The sequence below is a fragment of the Archocentrus centrarchus genome, chromosome 14 (genome assembly GCF_007364275.1).
Source record: "Archocentrus centrarchus isolate MPI-CPG fArcCen1 chromosome 14, fArcCen1, whole genome shotgun sequence".
Taxonomy (NCBI): domain Eukaryota; kingdom Metazoa; phylum Chordata; class Actinopteri; order Cichliformes; family Cichlidae; genus Archocentrus; species Archocentrus centrarchus.
In genome coordinates, this window is record NC_044359.1 from 26,201,004 (window position 1) to 26,228,889 (window position 27,886).

The 27,886-nt window shown below is 39.8% G+C and overlaps 1 protein-coding gene across 1 annotated transcript in view; it reads right to left on the reverse strand.

Moving 5' to 3' along the window:
- Positions 1-27,886, reverse strand: part of rtn4rl1a (reticulon 4 receptor-like 1a) — a 112,456-nt gene that overhangs the window by 68,911 nt on the left and 15,659 nt on the right.

A 27,886-nucleotide genomic window follows, 5' to 3' on the forward strand; every position in this document is an offset into this window, starting at 1 on the left:
CGACACAAGCATGAGATGACTGTTGTGTTATTTCTCTGCTTTACTGGGGAAAACAGTTTCTGCTCCACGAGGCGTGCACACTAACCACTGAACATACAGATTCGCTGGATGAAAATAGACTTAAAAAGGTCAGCGCTTACAGCAGCATTGGCAGTGCTAAATGCAATGTCCTTGTGGAGCATGACAGCAACCGAAAAAAACTGCAGCACCTTGTTGGAAGCACAAAAGTTTGAATCGCTAGGAAGTTGTGAGTATTATGCTGGTGTTTAAGCAAAGCTTTGTTGGAAAAAATATTTGTTGAGCATAAAAAAGGCATTTTTTGTCTTTTTTTTTTGCTTTTATGATTTTCTACAGTAGAGCCAGACAACAAAACGGGATGATTGTTGACATAAAACAAATGTCACAGACCAGACATGAAATATGACATTGTAACTGCTGAGCCAAGTGAGCCACCAGGATGTCCTGAGGACTAAATATGTGAGAGTTTTTACAATGAAGGGGGAAAAAAAAGATGTTTCATGCAGTACATTTACTCTAGAATTTACTTCAAATATCACAATTCTACCGGGAGGACAGTCACTTTGCATTTCAATAAAACAAGTGAAGGAAATACATGAGTTTACATTGAGAGAATTTGTACTTTAGGCTCATATGAATGTAGAGCTCTTATTTGGTACAAACATCCATCCATCCATCCAACATTCAATTCAATTTTCATTTAATTCTGGAAGTTCTAAGAGCCAAAGACTAGCAGAACATATAAGCAGTGGCAATTCCACAGTCTGCTGGGGCCCAGGGCAAAAATTCACAGCAGGCTCCCCCAACCAGCATTCATCACCATTATCTTATAAGTAATCTAACACCAACAACAACAGTAGTGCTATAAATGTACAGATAATATGTTACTTGGAAATGGCAGAGGCCATTCATTTCAGTGTCCAAGACCAAGCTGACTAGTTATGAAGTTTTAGTGCTGTAACTACTAGCTTTCAGCCTGCTAGCTATGCTAACAAGTCGACTGAAAGTGTCCCGACTCTGACTCCCGACTGAGTGCAAATAATCTGGTCATGTCATAACTGGCACAGCTGAATGTACTAGGCTGCTCTGATAGCTGAGTTAACTTATTTTAAATGTCAAAGAAAAGAAAAATACTGTGGTGCTGTTGGATGTTATGTTATTCCAGCATCTATCTCCCCACAGTCAAGGATAGACTAGCAGCATTTAGTTAGCATTTTATTCAATCGTTATTATCTGCTTCACTTATCATTGTCTTGCTTTTTTCATTTCTTTGTCTTTTTTCTTGGTAATTTTTAGTCAGGTTGAGCCTCTGTAGGGAGATTCTCCTATACTGCCATTTCAAACTTGCCATATTGGCATATTGTCACTGCTGCAGTTTAAAGTTTGTTGGCCCTGGGGGGTGGGGGGGTGTCTCCCACTGGCCCGGGGGCCCCAAGCAATCGCCTGCCTTGCCTGATGGCAAGCAGCCTCACTATAAGGGTGCCCATACATGTTTTGACATGGATATTTTGCTTTAAATTATAATAATTCATATCCAGTGTTTGTTTTCTCTTTTTTCCAAAAATAATTACCATGTTAATGCTTCAAATTACCTCTGCTTCTACTCCCTTGTTGAGAAATCCATAATCTGTGAATATGCAAATTCTGTTGATTTCTGATGTTGCGTTTGGGCACTGGGAGCTTCAAGTTTCCACATCACGCTTGTGTAAATTGCATATTGGATTAAGATTGGCTCCCAGAGAGTTGTGTTGTCAAAAACCTGCTTGTATGCACAAGTTAAATTGAGATTTAAGGTGAGCCTGGAGACACATTCCCCCTCAGAAGGTGAATGTGAAAACAGCCTTCTGCTATCAAACTCACTCACATACATCATTCTGCACAGTGAAGGTCAACCAAGCCACTGAAGTAACAATAAGCAAAACACATTTTCAAGTGGAGAAGAAATTTGGAGAATAAATTACAATGTGTTACAAATACACACCATCCAGGTATGCAGGGGTTTGAAATGAAAGACAAGCTTTAAAAAAATTCTCCCTCAGCAAGAAAAATCGAGGGCAAGAAAAGAGCAGTGTCGGAGTTAGACCGCACTTATCCTTGAACTGAATGTATTAAGAGGTCTGCGGGAATGCATGGCCCGAGACATTTGGAAAAAGAACATGCTGCCTCAAATTTGTTGGGGGGAAAAAAGTGGTCACGATGTATGTTAATGACTGGCTCAACAAAAAGAGCAAGTTACAAAACACACATGATTCATAAGCAACATTCTGCTGCCATGTTGATGAGTAATGGTGATTCTGCTTTCATAAGTAGAATATGCATAATGAATTCTGCATTATTTTTGGTACATGCAGTTCACGTTGTGTCAAAAGACAATGTTAAATAAGCATATACACCTCTAATGAAGTTTAATATTGTTCAAGGGATCATGTTCACTTATTGTATGGATTGTATGGATATTGTTTTTGCACCAGATTTATTGAAAGGACTGATTTAAACTGAAGTAACTGCGGCTGAATCACGCATAGAGATTAAAATGAGAGTGCAAAAGCACACAAATATATCAGGTGAGAAATAACAAATTGTGTCTTTTTAATTATATCACAAAACATATCTATATGTTGTTGCATGTTGTATGCGGGTTGCCAGGAACATCTGCTTTTCAGATTAAAAAGCATGTATGATTTCAAAAGCCCATTACGATGTTCAATCATCCACCGCAGCGGGGAACGCTGCAAACAAAACAGAACAGAGTTTTGCAGTTTGTAATCATTTCTGCCACAAACGGTTTGTGTTCAGCAAGGTTTTGCCATGCTGGGAACCAAGTCAATACTTTAGGGTTAAGTAGAATCCACAGGGTGTTCTCCAGCTGTTTGGAATGCTGCACCATAAACACAGGATCAAGGGAGCTCATGCATCTGACAGCAGCACACATCAGAGCGACTCTCAATCAACTTTTCACTGATGGTGGCAGTGGAAGAGAAGCACACCGCATTCATCTGCTTTAAACCCCGCTGGTTTTCCTGTTGGTTGCATGATGTTTTCTCTATAGCTTATTATTATGCAAAGACTGCAATTTTATTGTACTGTTGGGTAAATGTGGCCCAACGTCAACACTTAGAGTTGGTTTCCCTTCTAAGTGTTCCAGTTCCCTTCACTAACAGGGTAGCACTGGGATATCAATCTTTAAATTCAGGAGTGTTTTAGCTGCACTGCAACAAAGGAATGAACTGTGGCTCTGCCTCAAAGGGATGAGCACAAGGGGTGCCTGCTCACATGCCACTCATGTGCATAAGCAGCGGTGGCCTTTTCCAAAGTACAGTAGGATGCTGATGAGGTGGATGAGAGGCCTTTGACATCCTTTGCTTTGCAAGTCCTTTTTTTTCCTCCCCGGCTGGGAATGTGGACCTGCATACTCCTCAGCTGTTCAATTTTTCAACCATCCATTGACAGAAAACTTTGAAGGAAATTTGAAAGAAAAAGCAACATGTAAAAACAGCTAGTGGAAAAAGTTGCCAAGTGGCTCTCACTGTCTCTGCTTCTTTGAACGGTCTTACAGTGTTGCTCTCATCCATCTGATCTGCCTTACATCTTCAGTTCTAATTTAAATCCCACTGTGCAGTGGCATGCACAGACTGAATTTCACTATAACAGTAAAAATGATCTGGTAGTGTAAAGTTTGCTTTCAGTGTTGCTGACAACCGTGGTGGTAACTTGACCTCATTACATATAGAAATCAGCTAGTCGCTGAGTCTGTTATAATTCATGTCTCCTCCTATGAGATGGACTACAAAAAAAGCAAAACCAGCCTGGAGTAGAAATGGCAACTTATGACTTCAACCAGTCTATCAGTCTCTTACTTTAAAAATGCATGAAGAATCGACTAGACTAGACATGAAGACATTAAAGCTGAAGAGACTTATGACCCAAATTAATAAAATAAAATTTTATTAAATATTGTTTGGCAACTGTGAAAATGTTTCTGAATCATTTATTTAAGTTTGAGTTGCTTATTTAAATCATTAATAATTGTTTTTGTTAAATTATACAATTTACAAATTATACAAATTAAATTACAATTATTATAGGGTCTTTACCTTACAATATAAATTGCCTTGAGGCAACTGTTTGTTGTCATTTGACGCTATATAAATAAAACTGAATTGAACTGAATGTAATAAATGTAGCTTTGAGAAACTCTATGTATCTATACCATCTCCTGCGATATTTTAAACAAGATATCTGAATGGCAGCATCCTGTTGTATGAGAACTTTGGAATTTAACTTAAATCTCATAATTTGGCTTTGAAATTTTTTTGCATTTCCTGTTTTTTTGACCACCATGACACCAGCCTGTTGCAGATCTAAATTAATCTTTGTTAAGATTAAATTGTCAAAAGCCAGATCTGATGTTAATCTTTATTATTTTCTAAAGCTTAATCCTTATTAATGAAAACATGCATGCATTGTTTCTAAGGACCAGTAGGGGGCAATTCATGTTATTGCTAAAAGAAGTTGTAGTGCATTGTCATTTAAGTCAATGGTGGCAGGACCTTTAGCTCACTTAGGGCCAGCACAATCTGGGTTTTGGCACACAAAAAAAAATTACAACAAGATTACCAAGCCACCTAATTCTGGCTTAGTGAACTCAGAGGTGAGCTGGAACCTCCAACCAAAAGGAGTCACGGAATAACAGCAGCAACAAAACTTCGTGGAGCTCTTTCATTTTTGGCATTGGGTTCTTTTCGACATACTGTGGCTTCTGCAGCAGGAATTTCGCAGCCTGCGCAATGAGTCTCAAAGCGAAATCGACTTAAGAGCAGAGAGAATAAAGGGATGACAACGTTGACTTTCAATACTACCCTGAAAATAATCAGGCCAGGGACTGACATTCAAGGAAGTCTTAATATCAGCCCACTTTTAATTTTGATTCTTTGAATTGTTTTGATAGTTTGAAGGTGCTGTTTGGCTTTGGTTTATAATTTCAGGACCACGGACAGTGCATCTGGTTTCCACTCTAAATCTGGTCCTTAATCCAAGGACCAAGGGGATGGGCCGAATGGTTCACAACAGAGCTTCACTAATGGGTGATATCACTGTGGCTACATCCATCTTTAATATACAGACTAAAAACCTGCCTTTTGATTTTTTTTTAAACCATCTCTGGTAACCTCACCCGCAAGTTAATAATAAAACAAATCCTGGTTTTGTCACAAATACAACAGAAGACCTACTGCAATATCTAATTAAAGTGCAGCCAAACAGAGTCCCCTGTTGTTTTGTTGCTATAAAATTTGTTTCCTTGCAGAGGAGTTGGAGGTGTACACCTGCAACTCCTCATCTAAAAGCTATTTGCAGGGGGGCTTCATATTCATCCATTACCTCCTGCAATATTTAAAAAATTATCTGTTCACATGAAATGCATGGTGCCTTTTGTCTTGTAGGCACATTTTTGATAAACAGTTAAGGTCAGAACTTAACAATGCACAATAACATCCACCATTTCACTAGGTAAGTGTTTTTATTGTAATGCAATGGCTGCAGGGAATGTTCTATTTGCATTAGCACTAGTTAAGTGTATTACTGCTAATAAAAGGAGGAGCCTGACAATGAAATATACAGTTTGAAATACATACATTATTGTTTTATGTGACATAAATGCAGATTCATTGCAGCAACAGCTTAAGTGCATTTGGCTATTTTCCAGTGTCCAATCGTGGCTGCCAGAAATGATCAGCTCTGACATGTCTGGGTCTTTCTGTGCACTGGGAAAAAATAAACTCTTTGACACCTTCTTGTTATAAGCACATTTTAAAGGTAAATTTTATTACAAATTTACAAGCTCTGAATCCAGGACACAACCTTTCTTCCTTTCAGCACTGAGGTGCTGCAAAACCATCTTTTCAGACAGTGTCACTTTGTTTAAGCCTTTTTCAAATGATATGACATCACTCTTGACAACTTTGTATAACTGAGTGGCTGTCCTCTAAAACAAGATGACAGACCAAAACATGAAAGGGAAGCTGTTTTTGTTCCACAACACGAATATAACTTTGCAAGTCCGGTGTCTGGAAACATTTGCACCCGAATGCCAGACAAGGCTGAGCATGAGTTGAATAGGAAGCTGATGATCTAGATGCACAAACGAGGAGTGCACAGCAGCTGCACTGTCACACCAAGTAGATACTACTTTCATTTGTGTTGCCAACACATTGTGGTAATTATCTCCTTCATATATTGAGTTTCACTGATCTACTGTTGCCTATTTTACATTGTCTACTTTGGACTTTGTGCTTCATCAGCTTTCAATTTTCCCAGCAGATGAAACTCTCTTTGTGTGATGTAAAGGTCACTTTGAAGCTGTCTTAGATCCAAGATGGGTTTGGCCTTGCGCATAATCCTTGAGTGCTGAAAGATGTCATACTGATTATCAAAGAGTTTTGTTCAGTGTATACAATATGCTCTTTTGTAACTAGAAAACTCATCCATACATCTTCTTAATGTTAACTCTTTATTAGAACTATTTTTAACAGAACGCTCAGTGAAATATTCAATTAGTATATTGCTTACACTTTTAGCAGCCCTATAATAGACTAGCAAATTCTCCAGGGTATTACTCTGTGACAGCCCCCAACGCAGTGGGATCAGGGACTCAGCTGGATAGATTGTTCTTAGCCCTACAGGCTCACAGGTAAACAGCAACATTTTGAATAGACAGTTTTTAACAGTTAAACGTGAGGTTTTCTGAAGTGTGATATTTATTAGCTCTAAATGTTTTGTTTTTAGCAGTCTTTAGTGTGGAAAAAAAAGTTTAATCAGCTACTTAACAACTCCTACATTTCAGTCAGCCACTGCCAAACAGCTGCTGATCTATTGTTTGTGCCTGAAACTCATTTTCCTTCCACAGCAGACAAAATATTACTATTATCACTATTAGTATGATTATTGCTGTTGTACATCTGACTTTTTCTCTGATCACAGGCGAATTAGTTAACATGTTAAAGAATCAAGCAGCTGTCTTGTGTTTTAACCTTGGAAGTATGTAGTGGGTGATGTAGTCAACCATTTTGGAAGTGGGTCAGTGTTTACCGAGAGCACAGATGCGTGACAGACAGCAGAAGCTGAATGGAGGAACTTGGTCACTTCAAGGTTAAATTTTTAGTTTCTTTGCTCTTGCTTCTGAGTGGGGCTGATAGTAGGTATGTGACTCATGTGGCTGAGGGCACAACTGTATTTTGCACATTCCTCACATTCACTGCAGCCAGTCTGTCCCAGTCAGTGGCTGAGCTCTCACAGATTTGAGAACAGGAGAGGTTTGTCATGGAAGTGAATCTAACAGGGATGGATGGAGGCAAAAAGTGAGTGGATGAAATTTGGACTTGAGTTACATTCAGTAATAATAGAGAGAATTTCCCAAGAGTGATTTTGCTACCGTGCTTTGGGTCCACCTGTCACCTTAAAGGACTCACTGAAAAGTTGATTTGAGTTATCCCCTTTATCTTTTTGTAGCAGCGCTTCCAACTCATCCCTGTCTATTTTTTTAAAAGTCTATTTTTAAAGACTGTTTTCCGTGAGTTAAGAGATCATCAGCTTTAGTTTGATGAACCTAGAGATGCAGTAGCCCAAAAAGGATATGAAACAGCAGGTGAGTGAATATTTATCTCCCCCCTTCTCATTTTTCACATTGCACATCCTCGATTCTTCTCCTACCTCCTCATCTCACATTTTACACATGATTGATATTTTTGTGTGTAATCTACACAACCGCAAACCCCTCTGAAACCCTCTGATGCAACGTGACATGCACCTTCCTGGAGATGTAACTACAAGTTACATTAATGCCGACTACAACTTTTGTGACTGGCCTGTTCAGTAATGTCCTTTGCATCTCAAGCTATTTTTTTTTTTTGCCACAGTTTTTCAGCTTATCAGTGAGAGATTAATAGCATTACCCCAATATAAGGAATAATAATCATAGCCTTAATAAGAGGACTCATAAATTTCAGCAAATTCCTGGAGGGAGATTGCCAAAAGTATTGGAATAGATGTGACGGAATGTATAAAGAAGTGGGAAAACAGAGCCACAAGGAGAGAGGAGTTGAGGTAATCGGCATTTACTGTACCAAAATGGGACACTCTACCTTGGAGTCTTTTAAAAGGAAGTAAGTTAAAAATTACATTTGGCACAACCGCATTTTAAGTAGTTTTCTTTAAAGCCCATCTGCAGCTGTATTTTATGGTCTCAGATGTAACAGTTTTATATTTAGAGCTTTTTTTTTTTACAAAATTTACAACAGGGAGCAATATGATGCTGTACTTTTAAATCACATTATACACAAATGGTGAAATGTGATCAAGCAGCTGATCACGTTAAATAACTATTACAAAGAAATTATTGTTTAAAGAGTTCCCCTGCTGCCATGATTTGTATATTCCAGTTTTGTAACGAGCCTCTTTTACACATTAAAAGTAAAAATACAAATGCCGGATATGCCTGTACATCCACTATCATAGCTCTTTCTACACTTCCCCTCTCCTCTGTGCTCCAGATACATTTTAGGAATTGAGACATCCTTCAATGTGACGTACTGAGAGTGATTTTCACAGGCAGGAGCGCAGAGGACACTAGAGATGAGGACGTACAAATTAGAGAAATGCAAAAAAGCCTTCTGTCTCTCTGATTGTAGCATATGGGTGACACTTTAGTTTGCTTTGTGTTATTTTCTTATTTTCCCAGCCATTCTCATCCTTTACACCACCAGTGAATGATATACTTGAATTTTTTTTTTATGAGTTGTTATTTATAGGTTTTTAATTAGTGTGGCAACTTTCTCATTTAGTGCAAAGTCATGACTTTGCAAAAACTGGGGCCTTGAGCGGGATTCAAACTGGAGACCTCCCGCAACCCAAGCAAAAAATTGAAACACCGCTTTTTCCGGGTGTCCCTGAACATTTTGATCTCAAACTGCCCAACACTTTTTAGAGACCCTGTGTGTTAGGTTTTAATTTAATAACTGTCACTCATAAAGTTAAACAGAACATGCAAAGGCGTGATGAAGAGAAGCAGTGACAGAAAAGGCTTCAATGATTAATATGTCTACAGCTCTGAATTTTAAAAAAAAGATTTCTGCCTTTTGAAATTTTTGAAACCATCTCTATTTTGTACCTTCAGATTTGTTATTCATTTTGGGGAGGAATTTTAATAGTGACAAAATTGTAAAAACTTGAAATTTCTGAAACAAAAATGAAATTTGATTGTATCTGATTGCACATTGTCATTTCCTCATTAATTGCTTTGTTTTCATGGTTGAAAAGGGTTTCTTTGCTGTGTCTGCCTTTTGTAATAAATTTCAAGCCATGAACATTTATTTCCCATCAAGCTTCACAACACATCTGTATAAATGCATATTCTTTGTCCACTCAGGTCCCACACATTTCCATGTGTCTCTGCAGGCTACTTACAAATGATTGTGCTGCGGTGCTGTGATGTGCTGTTACAGCTGTCTTATCATTTTTTAGCTTGGACAGTTGTGCGTTTTTTTAATGCTGCTACCTCTCATTGTTTGTCACCGCTGGCGTGCGTGCATGTTTGAGGTTGTCTGATTGTGCAGCCGGGTGCGCCAACAGGGAGAGGTGGAATAGGTAAGCAAATAATTTTTTGATGGGAAAGGCACTTAAGTTTGGAATTTGCATACAGAGATAGCTCTGAAGTTGTGTGTTAGCACATAGAACACAATGTGGGAGAAAATGTTTGCCAGACTGTACATTTGAATGCATTTGTCTGTGTGTCTTTATGTTGCTGTACTGAGCCTGTTTTGCATAAATGCCTTCCTCCTGCGGCCCTGTGAAAGAAGATGTGGATTGGGACAATAAAGGAGGATTAGGATTGTTTGAGTGTGTGTGTGTGTGTGTGTGTGTGTGTGTGTGTGTGTGTGTGTGTGTGTGTGTGTGTGTGTGTGTGTGTGTGTGTGTGTGTGTGTGTGTATGTGTGTGTGTGTGTATGTGTGTGTGTGTGTGTGTTGTCTGAGGCATATGGGAAAATGATTTAATGTGAAGCTCCAGGCGAGAGCCCCTAACAGATGATGAGAAGGCATCTCACACAAAAGGAATTAAATAGCCAATATTATAGTATTTGAGAAGTGCTGTTGTGATTAGGGCCTGGCCACTAACACGTGAGATAAAATGTGAATCCATTCTGTTATATTACAAAAAAAGCATTTGCTATAAACGCTGGGATGCTTGTGTTTATAAACAGAGAGAGATTATTGTGAGGCTATGTTCCTGGGGTGTTGATCCTCACAAATGGGATCACGTTCTGATGAGTATGACAGCTGAACAATATTCACTGAGGGTTTAAATGTTACGCCTCTTCCTGCTAGTGTCTTTATAGGATTACAGGCAAGATGTCACATCGTATAGAAAACTTAGGCACTTAAAATGCCTGAAGACCTGGGACAAATCAACCTTCTGCATGTTAATACCAGCACTCGCTTTAACCTCACCAGATGTTAGGGGTTTAAAATGTCGGGTCAAATCAGGTAAGTAGTCAGTCACAGTGAAAGTGCTTTCAAAAGCTTTCCTCACAGTGGAAAAATCCCTAAATTTGGCATCCTGGAAAGTCGTAGCAAACTATGAAAAGTTTCTGTAAATGCGGCTTGACCCAGGTTTGTGTGTACGCCTGAGTATTACATTTAGTCACTTCAGCCCACTCCCGTGTCTACCGTCTGCTTCTACCTCTCCCTTTCTCCCCCTCTTCCCTCTCAACATGTCTGTCACAGCTCTGGCATTTCTTCATCCTCTATCTACGAAGCATCTAATGTCAAGCGCACGGAGCTGAAATAGAAGACTATGAAATATGAAATGGAGTTACATAAGGAGGATTCAGTCAGCTGCAGAAAGCTGAGCTCTGTTTAGCATCTGTGTGCAAGAAAACATGCTCCCACATACACACAAACGCACTATAAAGAATATGCTGTCAGCCAATGAAGTCCGTCTTCCAGCGGCACAGCAACCACCAGTCATTTTCCAAGAAATGTCACGAATGAAAGGCTAATTATTAAAATTTCCTATTTTCCCCAAATTGTCTTCAACTGCATAAGCAGAGCGGAAAGCATGCAGTTGGCAAGTTTATACTCCCCACAATACTGGCAGGCATCTCAGAGGTGGGACAGGATTTTAGGGTAAGCACTGTCAGTGTGGCTTTTGTGGAGCTCAAATTATTCAGTAATCAATCAAAGGCATTCATTACCTAAGCAAAGGGTGGGCAGAATAGCTCAAATGTACAGTCTTTCTTACATAATTTAGTATTTTGCTGTAAAACTACATTTGTAATATAGTCAAATTCCTGGAAATTCAACTACAAACACAGACTTAGATCAGTTTAAAAAAATTTACACAGAATAAATTATTCGCAAAATTTGACTTGTCACTGTGCTGCAGTGACACTGCCACCTGTTGATGTGAAACTCTTGGCAGCAATGTTTGTCATGGCATGTGTGTGTGTGTGTGTGTGTGTGTGTGTGTGTGTGTGTGTGTGTGTGTGTGTGTGTGTACACAGGGCTGGCAAAATGGTTAATTTAAAAAAAATTTCCCCTAAAAATAAGTAACTTCATTACTGATCAAAATCACCACAGGATGCCTTTAAGCTCACAGCGAGGCACAAATCAATGGTAATCCAGAACCAGCGTACAAACATAATATTACCGTATTTTTCGGACTATACGTCGCTCCGGAGTATAGGTCGCACCAGCCAAAAAATGCATAATAAAGAAGAAAAAACATATATAGGTCGCACTTAGAATCCGAGACTCAGAGCACAAATTCCATCTTGAACGGCAATTTAAAATAATAATGGATTAAAGAACAGGACGAACACGGTTACACCTACGTTATGCTAACGTAGCACATTCAGCTACATGACGCACAACGAACACGTGTTCGGTATTGTTACGTTGTAAACACACTTCCAAAGTCGGCGATATTCACAACAAAGGTCGTCTTTATTAACAGAAAAACGGCTGCTGTAGGCCACAGCCACGCCAACCACAACTACAACAGCGGAACAGCAACACACACACAGGCAAGCTCTCGGTCTTTTTCTCTCTCTCCATGCTGCCTTCACGAACCTCCCGAACAGTCCGAAATCCCACAACATCAACACGCTCTCTAACTAAGAGAATCGCTACAGTATGTTAACGTAACATTAAGTTATTCAGATAACCATAGCATAAAGAACATACTAACAAGTTAACCAAACCATCAATCCATTGAATTCTTCATCCTCGGTGTCACTTCTAAACAATTCCGTCCCCGAAGCGCCGCTTCCTCTTCTGAGTCGCGTTAGTCAGACTCGTCGTCAGCTGCAGTTCCAATTATTCCAGCCTTTCTGAATCCCAACAGGATGGTTTGTCACTGAAGCCCATGTTTTCTTGATCCATCCAATGACTTCCAGGAAAGTTGGGTGGCGCATTCTCCCAGTTGCCGTTAAGCTGTGCTCTCCATCCATCATCCACTGCGCCCACAGGTTACGCAAGACTGCCTTAAAGCTGCAGTTCACGGAGATGTCAAGTGGCTGGAGTATTTTGGTTCATGTGTTATAAATGTCACATATACGTCGCTCCGGAGTATAGGTCGCACCCCCAGCCAAACTATGAAAAAAAGTGCAACTTAAGTTAATGAAATACAGCAGTCAGCTGCCCTTTCAGCGTGAATTCAGTAAAGGGTGTATTTTTCAAACCTAACCATGTTATTAAGTAGAGGTGAAAAAAAAAAAAAAAAAAAGCAAAATCTCTCCTCACCTACCTGCACACTTTTTCAAGCTGTTGTTGTTCCTTTTTGCCAGAAGATAGAAATACAGGGTATTCCTGTTCATGAGAGTGGAAGAGCACCGCTTACGTTCAAACGTGACAAAAAGAGGTTCCTAACCAAGCGTCAGTATGTGGCAAAATTAGGTGCACCTAATTTTTTGGTTCCAAGCAGCCAGACTTTCTTGGAATTGTTTAAAGTGGTCTTGAGTAATAGTTTTCCAGACTTTCTGAAGGTTGTTCAAAGTCTTTCTTTGGACTTTGGCTGCTTGTTCACTCACTTTCAATCCCATCCTCGAGCCTGACCATTTTCAGAGGGATGTTTTTGTTTGTTTATTAAACCACTTAACACTGACCTATGCCTCAAACAAGCATAAAAAAGGCACCTAACTCAAGTTATGAACCAGTGTTGTGTTTACATATACAGTAACAGACAACTTGGCAAAGAACCCATTTTAACCCATTTTTAGGCACTTTGTTACTAGGAGCCTGTCAGAAAAGTGTATCATTTGTTCCCATTTCTTTAGTTGAATATAAAAACAATAATCAAAGATAACACAGTTTAACAGGCATAAAATTGTATTTTTACACCAACAAGGTGATTCCCAAAGAGCTATTAGCCAAAAACTTGGCATATTTCGGCATAGCGTACAGTCTGTTCTTCAAAAAGCTTGAGGAAACTGGACAAGTAGAGGAAAAACAAAGAAGTAGGAGGCCAAAAAACTATCTAAACACCTATCAGCAGATGAACAGCCTCTGAAAGTCATGTACTCAAGAAATAGGAAAAGCCCCAGTAAAGTCCTGGTGCAGGACCTGAGATCGACAGTATCTACTGTTCAGTGAAGCCTCATCAGAAATGGTCTCAGTGGGAGGGTGGCTGTCAAGAAGCCATTCTTAAGGAAGGAAAACAAGAAGAAAAGGCTGGGGTATGCTAAATTACACTGGAACTGGACTGAAAACCAGTGGCAACAGGCCTGATGGAGTGATGAATCTAAATTTGAAATCCTTGGTTCAAATTGTCATCAGTATGTACTGAAAGGAGAGAAAAAGGAGAGAAATGCAACAGTGAGTGCCTACAGCCCTGTGTAAAACACAGTGGAAGCTCTGTTATGGTTTGAGGCTGCAATTCAGTCTGTGGTGTTGGAGATCTTGACAAAAGATCACAGAAAAGTAGGGTCAGGAAATCACAGGAAAGCTTCCCAGAGAGTGTTCAGGCTGTGTTGAAGAATAAAGGTGCTCATACCAAATATTCAAGTTTGTTACAATTGTACAAACTCTGTTTTTACCAAACAATTAACTTCACCTATTTCTAATTTTCAAAATGTGAAGAAATGAGGGGTGACTCAAGATTTTTCTGCATGAGAACACTTTCAGCACTTTGGTTGTTCTGAAAAGATTAAGATATGTTGATAATGGCAACAGAGTCCCCCAGCATGTCCTTAAAAGCCATTTGCTGGGTTTTTAAACTGTATTATACTTGAGCTTTGCTGTATAATTTGACCATCAAGCTGCCAAGTTATATAAAGTTTTTAGACGAGCAGAATACAAACAAGTAATATGTAGTTAATGCCACAACATTTTAAAGTTTTTTCTGTGGCATTTGCCACTGTGTTATTATCTTTCATCTGTTTATACAGCAGCATGTTGTTAAATACATTTAAAGACTTCTCACTTCACCCTGTTCTTCCTGCTTTTACTGTTTTTTATAAGTAACATGACTTGCTTTATGCATTACTTCTTGCTATTTTGGCTATTTTCATATTTCAATATTACATTAAGAATTTAAACAGGAGGATTGCAAAGCAGAAAAAATTTAAATGAATGAAATTCTTACAGGAAAGGTAAATATTTGCTGAGCCACTGGTTAAAATGGATTACAGAAATATAATGCAATGTTAGCACTACCCTAATTTAGAAACTTTAAGGTGTACACAGATTAAATATACTGTAGTAGATGTGATACAAGATGAACAACAACAAGAAAAAAGTCCATAGACAAACCTAAGCTCCATGCTGAATTCTGCTCACTTTTACATGGTTATTTTCTGGTTCCTTCCATGTTAACTAGGTAGACTCTCTACATTCATAGACATTTATAGCTTAAATAAAGGGAACATTTCTGAGTCCCATAGCAGCATGGCTGTCAGGGATGCTGTGCAAAAAACATCAAAGCCAACGCAGCCCCATTTTCTTTTTACACCTCATCAATTCTGCTCCAAATTCCTCTTTTCACTCTTTCTTGCAGCGTTTTTTAATTCACCCTCTACTTAGCCTCTGTGACAGACACTACTAGACATGAATCTCACTGCACTTTAAAGTACAAGCATTATGTGCACAATGGGTAATAGCTATGATGTGACATGCACGCAACACAATCAGCATATATAATGGTATATATACTAAAAGAAATATTGGCCAAAAGTTTTTTTTATATATATATTATATAAAAAACTGTCAGTAACTACTGCTTTCAAAACGCAGCACTTTACCTTTGACCCTCTGGAAAGTACTCATAGCCAATCACATAACCTTGTGGTGAGTAGGTATATGAAAGCCCTACCAAGTGTTCTTGTAAGTGCAAAGGCATGAGATAAAATGAAAGAGGATCATGAACTGTCTCACAACCAATGCTAAAGTGAGCTGCTGTGGAAACCTGGTCGCCCACTATTTCGTTCTTCTGATCAGAGGTGATATATACAGGTTTGCAGAAATGTGAAATTTCTCTCAAATGTGAAATCATCAGTGGCTAATTGAACAATTTGGTATTCTGGCATATAATTACTCTGATATTGTGGACTTTGTCTTTGTATGATGACTGTGACACTTAAATATGCAATAACTGAAATAATTTTTCTTTCTGTAAAATGCACTATCAGCGTCATTATTAAAAAAATTATTTCCTCCGAATCCCTGTTGCTTTTCCACCTGCTTAAAAGATTTTGTTCAGCCAAGGCTACATGAATGGCCCTGCACATATAAGTGAGCCCATTAACTTTGTATTTCTTTGATGTCCTTCTCTCGCAGTCTTTTTTAGAAACTAGCCTTCAATCTGACTTCAATCCCTCCCGTACTTCAAGCTTCCTTTTAGCTCCCTCTTGATCCTCCCTCTCACAGTAGCATCGCCCGGTCCTACCCAAACAAGCTCCTAATGAGGCCAAACCTTCATTTTCACACTCAGACATCCGCATGCATTTTTAGGGTGTAGTTGTAGGCCCCTTTTGACTTAGGTTCAAAATCTCCTTTCCATCTGTCTGTGTTTTACGCATCTCACTCTCTCTCCTGCTCCCTCATTTCCACCATTCTCTCTGGGGAGACTGGCATAGAAGTCCCTGTGGGTTTTAAAGCCTTAGGAAAGTGGGACGACACAGATCACAAGTTTAGGTGACACAGATAGGATGGACACGGTGACGCAGCGTAAAGAACCCCTGCCCTGCCCCTACCCTTGTTTTTAATTCCTCTCTCTACGGTATTTTCTGGCGGCCAACTCTCCCTGGCCAGGGAGCAGCAGATGTTATGGAGTTAAGCTGTAATCGTTCTGCTTTAGCTGTCGGCGACAGCTGTGCTTATAGATTTTAAAACAGCAGCATCCCCTTCACTCTACCACCTCCCACCTACTGGAAGAGTTATGGTTATTGGACCAAGCTTATATCACTGTAAAAACCCTCTCTCTGCGCCAATACACTCTTGACTTTAAAGTTGTTCATTTGCATCAATCTCTTTCAGTTTGCTTGATAGGTCCCTTTCTTTTTCATCTTTTGAAATCATTCTTTTTCCATTTCTCCTTTGTTCAACATCATCAATCTGACTTTATGCATAGTCTCTGTGCAGTCGCCTGCCCATATTTCAATCTTTTGCTTCAGTGTCTCATTTCCATCCGGAGTTCTGTCTCCGATTCTTAATTGGTCTGTCCATAATGCATAATGCCAATCCGTAGACAGGCTTAGTGCCTCTCCAGCTTCCTACCAGATGAAGGAGAATTGATTGGTTTATCCCAGATAGCATGGTGACACAGTCAATGAACATACTTAGTGGAATGAACTTCATTAAGTATAGCCACTACTGTGTGTGTGTGTGTGTGTGTGTGTGTGTGTGTGTGTGTGTGTGTGTGTGTGTGTGTGTGTGTGTGTGTGTGTGTGTGTGTGTGTGTGTGTGTGTGTGTGTGTGTGAGTGAAAGAGGCTGATGCAGACTCTCAGACACTTTGGGAGACTAAAAATAACACTGTACTTTTTTGGGTTCTGCCTGTTCTATAATAGAAAGTAGCACAGTGAACTGCTCTTTCCTGAGAATACTTCAGCACTTTTAGATTCACTAAGCCCTCACACTTAGCAATTAGCTCTACAGTTGACTAGGCTTATATTTATGCACCATTTGTTGCGTGAGAAACCAAAGGTGTAACTGTTTAAGCACATTTACTGTAATAAGCACATGTGGGCCATCAAATGTTAGAATGACGTGACTTGTTTTTGCTCTGCTCATTGATCTGTTTTGCCTTTCAACTCTCTGGTGATCGAATGACCTCACAAGACAGTCACTTATGTCAGAACCAATAAAGTCATTAGAAATCCTCTTCACTCCATCTCATTCAATTCTGAATGTGCAATTACACTGCCTCATATCTTCTTAGTTTTATGATGCTAAGCATGTCGTACATTTACATAATGTAAATTTAACTGCTACGCTAGCACAGGGAGCAGGTTAAAGCATTTCTATAAAATCAAATCCTACAGATATTTAGTGTAATTATAGAATGGAATATATTACAGTCTAAAAAAATTAACCAGTTTTATACAGTTTATGATTTTAAAGTAGCATGAAAATAGTTTTCTGTGACAGTTGTAGTATTTTATGAGGACTGACAGACAATTGATAGTGGGCAAGTGTCCAGATTTTACACAAATGTAAGGCTCACTCAAAATGTGCATTTTTGGTTTACTGTAGCATGAATGCATGAATGAGGAAAACACAGACCTGTTGGGTTGCTAACATTTAGCCACAATGACTTAATCGACTGCAGTCTTCTTCTTCTTCCCCCTTTAGGGGTTTCTACAGCAGATCATCTGCCTCTATGTCACCCTATCCCTAACATCCTCTTCTTTCAAACCAACCCTCTGCATATCCTCCTTCACTACATCCATGAATATTTTCTGTGGTCTTCCTCTTTTTCTCCTGTCTCCTGTCAGCTCCATTTTCAACATTTTTTGTCCAATATATCCACTATCCCTCCCTTGTGTCCAAACTGCTCAACCTGAGCTGTCCCTCTGATGTACTCATTTCATTCCCTCCAAAAACTCTTTGCATCTTTAACTCTGCCTTGTGTCTGTTTGCCATTGTCACTCTCTTCAAACACCACAGCTGGTCTCACTACCATCTTGTGAACCTTCCCTTTCACTTTTTGCTGCTATGTTGTCTCACAATCATTCCTGTTAATCATCTCCACCTGCTCCACTGTGCTTGCACTCTCTTCTTTACCTCTCTTGTGCACTATCCATTGTTTTGAATTACTGGCCCCATCCATCTACCTTCACTACACCTTAAAATGTTCAGGTTTCATGTATTTTGTCTTGCTTCTACTGACTTTCTACTGGCCTCTTCTTTCCAGAGCATTCCTCCGCCTCTTCAGACTCTCTTCCACCTGCTCTCTACTCTCACTGCAGATCACGGTCATCTGCAAACATCTTGTAATCAAGATATATAATATTACATCCACATGCTAAGCTTTATAACTTTATACCAACTTTCTGGTTTCTGTTCATAGTTCAGCGGTAGTCTGATACTACTGAACAATCATGTTTGAGCAGTTTTAGCACCATGAAAGTTAACAGTTCATATGAAAAGCACAAATTGGATTATATTTACCAAAATACACTGAATAACTGGGAACTATTGTCTGACAGTAATTAAGCTTATCAGCTTTTTGAATTGAACTGCAATCCTAAACAATGATCAGCTGACAAAAAGAGAAATTTTGGTTACACTAGAATCCCATACACACATACTGTTCTGGAAAAACAAACAAACAAACAGGAATAACTTGAAAAAGATGTTTAAAAGACTTTTAAGATAACTTTGCCAGATGTTTAAATGAGTGAAAGATGAAAAGCTGTTTTTCAGATCACTGAAAATACATCAGTTTGTGTCTAAATTTGTTTTAAAAAATGAAAAGACACTTCAACTTCAGCACCTCTGCAAACTCCTCCAACAACAGGTGACCCTTCTTGCTGTGGACAGCAGCGCTGACCACTGTGCTGCCCTAGCATGTGAGAGCAACAGGCTTTGATTGTGCAAAGGCCCTCAGTGATGGATTCACTATGCACCACACAATGAGACATAACCTGATGAAAAACATAACTTGTAATAACATGTTTTTAAAATTTGATATACACATACTAACAAATTACTGCCCAGTAATATTAAAATGCATGCCTGAAGTGGATGTTGTGCGGCGGTCCAATCACTGCTATTTCACAAACCAATAAGCTGTTAATGGTAGTAAAAAAAAAAAAAACAAAGACACATTCAGTTGCATTTATGAAATATTAGTAAGATGTTGCACTTTTGAATCAAAACGTCCTTCACCTTTCACTTATCAACCAAGTTTCTTTTCATTATATTTAATCATAATCCTATTGTATTATGTTTTTCAGTAAGAAGAGGTTACAAAACTCATGTCTATCCTGGGACACGGGTTGTGTGGTGATGTGCTGGAGGAATACAAGGACCTGGGTGTCCACATTACAGACAGACCAAACCAGAAGACCAATACAGAAGCTGTACACAAGAAGGGGATGAGCAGGCTCTATTTCCCAAGGAAAATGAGATCCTTCAGTGACTCTGTCCCTCAGTAACGACTGCAGTGTACATTGCTGCAGTCAGAGTTGGTGACACCAGCAGACTGAATAAACTGATCAGGAAGGCCTGCGCTATGATTGGATGCAAACTGGACACTTTAGAAGCTGTGGTGGAGAGGAGGTCACTGAACAAACCATCCATCAGGGCCAATGCCTACCACCCTCTGCACCACTTCCTGGACAAGCAGCAGAGAGCCTTCTAACAGACCCTTTATAATACACTATCTGTCTGGCCAAGAGGAATCTGAATAATAATAATTATTATCATCATTATTATTATTAATTTCAACTGCTGTATCTACATTGGAGTAACTGAACAGCCACTGCATAACATGGAAGGGCCACCTCAGCATAACAAGACTCAAATATGGGATAAATACTAAAGAGCAAAGGAGACATATTTTTAAACCAAATTAAACCAATGAGAATTCTTAGTGGGATACATTCAGAGCTAATGCTAGCCCACACTTTGACATATTATTTATTAAAGAGTAGAAAGGCATTGAAGTATATTGTAACAATTCAAAACAATGTTGATGTTTCTGACCAGAAACTTTAAAGCAAGCACATTGTGTCCCCGTGTGACTAACTGTCTGTTGGGCAGTCCATTCTCCCAGCCACTCATCTCCTTGTCTCTTCATATTGACTCTGCATGAACATTTCTGCAGAAGTGTTGGCAGCACTTGCAAAGACTTTTTTTTTTATGTACCCAAAAAGAATGGTTTGTTGTTGTTTGTTAACGTGTTAAAATAAATCTGCACCATGTTTCCTCCCTGGAAAAGAAAAAAATCGTCAAATCTTCTCTGAGGGCATTTCTGTACAACATTAAATGCACGACTAAAGGAGCAAGAATCAAAGTTGAACTTCAATTAAAACAAATTGTTATTATTTATTAAATGCTTAAGCTCCATCAGGGCTGTGAGTGCGCAGTCTGATCACATTTGACTGACGGGGGCTGGGAACATGAGCAAACGAGTGTGTAGTAGTCTATTTGGGTGCAGTTTTAGGAGCTGATATCTGTGGACACACACATAATGCGGATATCAGTGGCTCATTTGGAAATAAAACGATGCGCACAGATCAGATAAGAAGCTTAGCGTGTGGTGAGACCATCTAGTAATTAAAACAGCGTATGAATAATCTCCAGAGAACACTTTTTTTATTAATGCAATGTGTTTTTGTCACATAATGATGCCTGCGTCATGCTGATATAATATGTGTGCCAGTCTCCTGAGTACACAGTCTGATAACCTGTTCACACAAGCTCACAAATTCATCCTGAAAGCAATGCGTTTGCCAAAGGTGCGTCTATTAAAGTGACGCAGCTGATATCCACGAAAAGAGAAACAACCTGAAACATGTCTTTGTCCCCCCAGAATGAATTGATTAATTGATCTTTTTTTTTTTTCCCTTCTGCCCTCTTGGAGAAGCATTCAATTAAAAATGCCGGTCTGAGTGGAAGGCAACAGCAGTGCATGAATCAGCGCGTACAAAGCGGGATTGATAAACAATAAGCTGTCAGGATGATAAAATATGCCTTTAAAGTAAAGAAAGGTGAGGCTGGCACAAAATTTAAAAAAAACACAACTGCGCGCAGACACACACACACACACACACACACACACACACACAGATGCTTGTACACTCCTTCGGAAGAGATGAGACAGCTCTACTTTTGAATTGAAGCTGCCCATCTTTGGTCAGCCCATAAAATTCCCCTCAGAATCACAAGTCTGAACCGTAAAATTGCCCGTGATAAAGGGAATATATGACAGCCTCCCTCCTTTCTAACCCCCCACCCCCCCATGCTCTCTCTCACTCGGAGGCTGCTGTGGATGGGCCATCGCCTTTGAAGTGAGTATAGAGCAAGGGCTTAACTCTACTCTGGCCTAGCTGACTGACTCCGATTCCAGGAGGTATTACCATGCCAGCTCTTTAAGGTGAGTCTGAGCTCCATCGCCTCTGGACCACAGGGGGCTTCTGGGTTAACACGCAGGAATTGAAGTCGGAAAGAGAAACCTGTCTGCAGGGGGTGTTTTGGAGGTATAAACAACGCTAAGTGGCAAAATATAACAAACCAGCCAGAGAGTTTGTGCGCACATTGTGTGTTTTCGTATCTATACTACACATTTAATCCAATTTATCTACCTTTGCTGAGGTGCCCTTTCCATTATTAAAACACCAAACAAGCAGCAGTGGTAGGAGGGGATTGAAGAAGTGGATTACATGTTATTACCCTCTTTTCTGGTGACATCTCAGGATGATTAAGGAGGAATTAAGTCCATCCATCTCTGACTCCACCATTTAAACAACACAATACTTTATTTACCCCACATCCCACTTCCCTTCTCGCCATGAAAACACATGTAATCTATTAGGCACACTGATGACATACACATGAGACTTAATTGGTTAATACCCCGGCTGATCCAGACAAAACTGTGACATCTCTGGAAGCAGACTCAACTCCCACACGGTGTGCAACCAGAAGCACGCATGCACATGTGACTACATGAAAAACCTCTTCCATAAACGTGTCAGGGGAAATGCTTGTGAAATGACATTTGGAGAAGATGTAGCTGTCTCGATCTGTTGCCGAGCGGAGCCTGTAAGGTCCCTCACACTAGCAGAGGAGACAGATGGGAAGAGACGGGGCAGGTTGGGGTAGGCAGGAGGAAATGCAGACCAAAACACGTTCTGAGAGGTAGGCAGGAACCCTGGCACTATGTATTAAAGTCATGTTCATGAAGGTTTGGGGTTTTTGGGGGGTTTTTTTACATTTGTGATTGGATACAAAAATCTATTATTCCCTTTCATTACGTTTTTCATGTATTGTTCATGTATTTCATTGTTCATCTGTTCTGTTCTTGCATAAACTTGATTTTTTTTCCCCTCACACCTGTATTTCATAATAGTGAATAAAAACAGATTAGTCTTGTTTTCCAATACCAAAAAATTGCTTTGTGCTTATTTTCATTCCCATTATTAAGCAAAGAGAGCAATATTATTTATTGTATTCCACATAGTCACACTACGGTAACCCTCCATGTAAAGAAATTAAACTGAGTTTTGCAGCAGTACAGAAATTCCTTGGAGTTGTTCGTATCTATTAAATCTTGCGAGTTCTGAATCAATGAATGCAAGTGTCACTGACTGTGTTCAATACAAACAAAAAGTTTTCCAGGATTGAATGTTGTCAGATCAATGCTGCTGACTGATTACATTTGGCAAAAGACTCCCTTTAACTGATGAGACATACTTATCTTGCCAATAAAACATGTTTATATTAATAGCTAACTTTAATATTCATGTATCAGTGATTCCCCCTTTAGCGCAGATTCATAGTCAGTCAGTGTGAACATAAAGCATAACCTGTCTTTTTACAATATAGACAAATGTACTCATCTCCGTTGCCCTAAATCTTGAGCAGTGCAGCACAAATCTGCCCTGGGGATGAATGATTTGCTTTGAGAGTCGTTGCCTGACATGGTGTTAGTCACACATATTCACAGAGCGAAGAGAGCGGGAGAAAGGCATGAGCGGATAATGACAGATTGTTAGATACAGACGTTGAAAAATAAGTGAAAATTGTTGACTTTTCTAACATATCAGGAGAAGCAAACATTTAATCCTTTCTGAAATAGTGCCTGTTGATAAAGAATGTATTCTCAAACAAATGACACATAAAATTGGCATTTCTTCATTATTTGTTCAAATTCAAGCCAATGAGAAAAAAGATAAAAAGATCAGTCACATGGAAAAAAAATTGAAATGAATCATTTAACTGTAAGAACAATTATCTACAAGCTGAAGCAGATTTGAAATGAGTGCTGAGTCGCTGCTTTCCAAAAAGAACATTAAAGCGAAACTACAGTTTTCCATTGAACAGCTCTGGCCTTTCGGAATAATGTCCCCTAGAAGAGAACCCGGCCAATTTATCAGCAGGCTATATTAGCTATTTGCCAGTCTATTGTTATCGCCATTCATAACAGCTGATAAATGAAATTTAAGAGACAGGAAAACACCCTTCAACTGTGTTGAGTGTTGGTGTTGCATAGTTTGTCCACCAGAGGGCAAACTTCCCTGGTGACAGCACACGTGTTTGGAATCCCACAAACTACAACCAGCTGATGCCAGCAGAGTCAGGCAGAGGTAAACAGACACACAAGTAGGGCGCCAGTTTAGCTCACTTGGTGAGTGGGCGCCCATATGGCTAAAAGCCAGCAGCCTGGGTTCTAGTCTGATGCAGGTCCCTTTGCTGCATGTCGTCCCCTGCTCTCTCTCCCAGTCTTCTTCCCCCTTAACTGCTCTGCTATCTGATAAAGGCAAAAAAAAAAAAACAGTATAATAAGTAAATCACTGCACATAACAAATGCTGGGGAAGTCTGTTTGTGTTTCATGAATCTGAAAGAAACAAAAGTATCAGATTTCTAAGTCAGCAAATATTGATATCTGTCTGTATTCTGGATAGACCACTCTGATATGTGTTTGTTGCAGAAAGGACCTTTTTTCCTTTTCTATTTTTTTTTCAGGAAGGCTCTCATATAATTGTGTTCAATACAAACATAGATGACTGCTGAGTAATTAAGTTAAGCAAAAGATTCCATTTAACTGATGAAACATACTTAACTTGCCATTAAATATGTTTATGTTAACAGCTAACTTTAATATTCATGCATCACTGATTTTCCCTTTAGCACCGATTCATAGTCACTGTGAACATGAAACATAACCTGTCTTTACAATATAGGCTAACATAAAACAATGGCAGTGCAAATGTTATGGTTTGGTATTGCCTCACCGCCTCAAGGACTGGATGCTTGCAGTCAGCTATGATGTACTCTGTATCAAGGAGTGCTTGAAGATAATGTGAGACCATCTGTGAGAAAGCTGAAGATGAACCAGAAGTGAACCTTTCAACAGGATAATTAGTCATAAGAATACTATCATATCTGTAAGATAATGACTCAAAAAGAAGAACTGGAAAGCTGTGGAAGGGCCTGAAATGTTTCTATGCAGAAAAAAAAACACAAGCATTTTGCAACTGCAGGAATTCTGCATGAAAAAAACACAGGAAGATGATGTCTGGTGGGGGCAGGTGAAAAACTGCAAAACAGCTGCAAGAATTTAGTCGTAGGGCTGCAGTCAGCCAAACAAAATGTTTGTTGACTAAAACTGAATCTTCTGTTCAACCAATCAGTTGGTCATGGGGGAGTGTGGAGTGCAATTCACCTGTCTTGTTAGACTAAATGAATTAAAACCAGCCATAAAAGATATTTCCAACACATGTGGAGGTGATGTCATGGCTTGGGCTTGCATAGCTTCTTCTGGGACGGGCTCATTAATCTCCATTGATGATGTCACGCATGATGGCAGCAGTACAATCAACTCAGAAGTCTACAGAAATATTTTTTCTGTCAATTTAAAAAAAGATGCAACCAAACTGATTGGGAGAGCCTTCATTATGCAGCAAGACAATGACCCAATCATCAAGAGCAGGAAGTGGAAGGTTTTAGATTGGCCTAGTCAATCTCCAGACTTAAACCTTATAGAGTATTTTATCTGGAGACTGAAGGAAGTAAATCCCCCAAACAAACAATAACTGAAGGAGGCTGCGGTGAAAGAGTGGAAAAGCATCACAAAAGAAGAATACAAAGGTTTAGTGATGTCAGTGGGTCACAGGTTTTGCAACTAAATATGAAGTCTTATTCACTTTAATCTATTTTATCTGTTCCAATACTTTGTGGGTTCAGACAAAAGGTGCTTTCTTCTGAACTGTGTATCAGATTCAGATGTAAATTCCTGGAAATAAAAGCTGAGATGTTGACGTCTCACATGTCTTTTAATGTCAAACCCAAATGTTTACAGTCTACAGCAAAAATAAAGGGACCGGTCTCACTGTTCCAATACTTTTGAAGGGGAGTGTGTGTGTGTGTGATTTCCAACTAAACAAATGTGTAATTTCCAACTATCAGTGCAATGTTTAATGTTTTGGTGATTGAGCAGGCTAACCTGTCTGCAAACACTCACCATTTACTGTCTGAGCAGTAACAAAACTTTCATCTGGTCACTGCCGTTAACCTCTCACAACCAATCAACAACTGTTCAGGGAATGCATATTTTTCCCTATCAACTGGAGGTTGACAGGAGGTTGCTGACTGGTCTCTAGGCCTATATGTGACTAAGCTCTAACACAGTGTCAATTATTTTGAAATCATCTCTGAGTGAAACTTCAGTAAATGTAAACATTCAAATAGTTCATCCCCAGCACTCCCCCCTTAGGTCGGGCATGTCCGAAGTTGAGCATATGTGGGGGTGTTATCAAAAGTCCTGTTTAATATTTACTGAACTGCATTTGGTGCAGTTTTCACTGCAGTCTGACTTTGGCGTTTTTACCAAAGCAGGTGCTGAAAGTCTGTCAGAAGTTTCTCTCTGCTAAATATAGTGGGCTGTGGTTGCATACTGCTCTTGCTATTACAAGACTGATTGCAGCTGTATTGATCTAGCCAGCTGAGAAATCGACCTAAAATATGTTTGACATCATCTTCTCCTCCTTCCCAGTTTATCTCTTTCACATTGCGCCCTCCATGCTTTTTGTCATTCTACACTGTAGGCCATTTTCCTTCACCTCAGTTCTTTATTTCCTTTTACAAATCACTCTCTCACCTTTCCTCTTCACTCTCACCACCATCACTCTTTTCACAACACTCACCTTCTGCCCCGTCTTCATCTATCTAGCCTTTCCCTCGGTTTACTTCTCCTACCACATTCCCTTGCATCTCATAAATTTTTGTCTTCCTCACCCATCCATTCCTCCTTCTTTGAATTGCTTGCCTATCACATCTGCAAACCCTGCTCCTCCTTTCCGCCTCCTTTTTCACCTACCACCCCCACCCCGCCCAAGAAAAAAAAATCTTGACTCTTTCGTTATCCCTTTGAGCTTCTGCAGATTTCCTTTAACTAAATTTTTCTTGACTGCAACATTCTCACCTTCACCGCTTGCTCTTTCTTTCTTTTTTCCTCCACCCTTCCTGCTCTCCTCCCTCCCCCTCTGTCCCTACTTTCCTGCTTCCCTCCCAGGGTGATTAAGTGATGGTTGGGCTGGCACAGCTGGTGTAGTTGGGCAGGCAGCCCATCTTCATGACAGCTGTGCTGCAGTGTAGTTGCCAAATTCTTATTGGGGCAGTAGCACTGTAGTAATCATAACAACAACACAGGTCATACAGGCTTTTCGGGGCTCTTTGTGTTATTACGAAGGCATCTGTTGTGCTGCGATTATCTCGCAGGTCATTATATGGCTAAATAACAGGTGCAAGCCAAGGTGTAAAAATTCTTTCCTGTGAAGATCATAAGAATAAATGCTTCTGTTGCTGGCTACCCCTTTCATCCTCTGTGTCACTTTCCCTTCCTTCCTCTTTCACACTTCCTCTCAGTGTTACAGTGTTTGCTTCACACAGCTCTGGCATGCGCACCTTTCATTAGCACACACCTGCATAACCACACGGATGTCTCGCGTCATGCGGGGGCATGCTGACATGAGCTTTTTAGGCAGTGGTGCCATCTGTTAAATTGCACATCTGCACAAAAAAAAAAAAAAAAAAAAAATGTCTCAAAAGGTGACATTCTCTTGGCTGCCCTGATGCACCGAGAGGTCACGCTTTCCAGGTGAAGAGTCGGACTCATTCATGAGTGAGCAGAAACGACTGAGGCAAGCACCTTTCTCAAAGCAAATTTGTGCCAAGATGATAGTGCTACAACTCAGTTATGAACTTGGTGAGCTGTGCTAAACTCACTATTAGTCACAAGCTGTTGTCTATTTGGCAGGAGTTTTTTTTTCCCCCCTCTCCTCCGCGTGTTTGTGCATCATCAGTTTTAGGTCATGTTGACAGCTTAAGAAGATTAATGCAGTATTGGTTAAAGGGGAGGCAGTTCAGATGGCGCACTCTACTGTGGATGTCTTCACCCATGCTTCATCCCGCCACTGTAATATTCTGTGGGCCTGTGGGCCAGGCATACATTGGTGTATGTTTTGTACTAATCACATCCTAACAGACCCTAACCCTCAACACTAACTGTGTTGACACCCACTGACACAGATGCTGTAGGGGTAAATCTCTCAACATTAAATGTTGCCCCTCTCTCTCAGAATATAATGCAGCTCTGGGCAAAGATTCAGGCCCAGGATCGCATGATATCAACCTGTAACAATCTCCCTACAA